Below are 1,300 nucleotides of genomic sequence, written 5' to 3'. Positions count from 1 at the left end.
ATAGATTTCAAATGGTGTTTGGCTTTCAGGAGTTTTCTCAGATCTCTGAAACGCTGCACATTACTCTAGTCAGAAAGTAACACTTTAATCCTCTGGTTGTCTGTTGTGCTTGATTAAATTTATTCATGTGCTTCAGTTTTGTGTGTATATATTTTTTAGTTATTTAGCGCTTTCCTGGTGTTGTTAATGACTGCCACATTATTGTATCTGTTACTATTTAGTCAGCATCACTAAAGTAATAATACTAATTTATTTGCTATAGCAGCAAAACACTGTTGTTTTAGTCCTTCATACATAATCCAGCTCTTTTTTACTGTAGACTCAAAGCAGGCAAATACATTATTCCAAAAATATCACACCTAGAGATATGTTTCTTCTCAGGCCTTTCATTTAAAAGGAAACAGGTGTTTGACAAACAGAGACTAGTAAATTATCAGAGCTGTATGATTAAAATGTAAGAGGTAATCCTTGAACCTAACCATCAGCTGTGTGTTAGGATGCTTAACAGAGCTCAGACTTACTCTAATCCTAACCACTAACCTCTGCCTGCTCCCAGGTCTAGACATTTATCATGTTCAGACAGTTCGAGATCTTCCCATTCATCCATCCATCTATACCCACTTATTCCTAGCCAGGATCACAGGGATCTGCTGGAGCCTATCCCAGCTCTCTTTGGGTGAAAGGCAGGGGTACACCCTGGACAGGTCACCAGTCCATCACAGGGCCACATAGAGACAAACAACCTCACACACTCACACTCACTCCTATGGGCAATTTAGAGTCACCAATCAACCTGACATACATGTTTTTGGACTGTGGGAGGAAACCAGAGTTCCTGGAGAAAACCCACACAAGCACAGGGAGAACATGCAAACTCCACACAGAAAGGCCCCTGCTGGGTTTTGAACCAGGAACCTTCTTGCTGTGAGGCAACAGTGGTAACCACTAATCCCCCATGCTGCTCATCTCCCATTCAGGAAAGAGTATGCTTATATTTCTGTTTCATTAGGTGCACAGAGAAACATGAGAGAGAAGATTGGCTGTTTGGCTGCCTTGGGTGAGGACTGGGCCAGCTGTTGGTGAAATCTTTGGTAAAACGCTGTTACGCAGGTTACAGGGCGACAACAACAGCCACTGTGCTTCCTGTCCCCTCCTTTGCCCATTGTGACCGTTTTTGGCCTGACTGCCTTGGTGTAGACAACCTGGGCAGGTGCACTGAATAATCAAATGTGATTGGTCCCTGCATCACACATGTCATTACCGACTGCCAACCGACCGTGCCGCCGTCTACTGACGTCAC

The sequence above is a fragment of the Mastacembelus armatus genome, chromosome 12, assembly GCF_900324485.2.
Source record: "Mastacembelus armatus chromosome 12, fMasArm1.2, whole genome shotgun sequence".
Taxonomy (NCBI): Eukaryota; Metazoa; Chordata; class Actinopteri; order Synbranchiformes; family Mastacembelidae; genus Mastacembelus; species Mastacembelus armatus.
This window is presented reverse-complemented; position numbering follows the sequence as displayed.